Here is a 248-nt window from a genome sequence, read left to right as displayed (position 1 = left end):
CTCTCTCTCTCTCTCTCTCTCTCTCTCTCTCTCCCCACTCTCTCTCTCCCCACTCTCTCTATTTCTCTCTCTATTCGTCTCTCTATCCATCTCTCTCTATCTGTCTATCCGTCTATCCGCCTCCTTCTCTCTTCCCCTCTCTCTGTCTATCTCCCCCTCCACCCTCTCTCTCTATCTCCTCTCTCTCTGTGTGTGTGTGTCTCTCTCTCTCTGTCCGGCTCTCTCTCACCCCTCCCTCTCCCTATCCC

Source organism: Aplysia californica, unplaced genomic scaffold (genome assembly GCF_000002075.1).
Source record: "Aplysia californica isolate F4 #8 unplaced genomic scaffold, AplCal3.0 scaffold01313, whole genome shotgun sequence".
Taxonomy (NCBI): Eukaryota; Metazoa; Mollusca; class Gastropoda; order Aplysiida; family Aplysiidae; genus Aplysia; species Aplysia californica.
Note: the sequence above shows the minus strand (reverse complement) of the source record.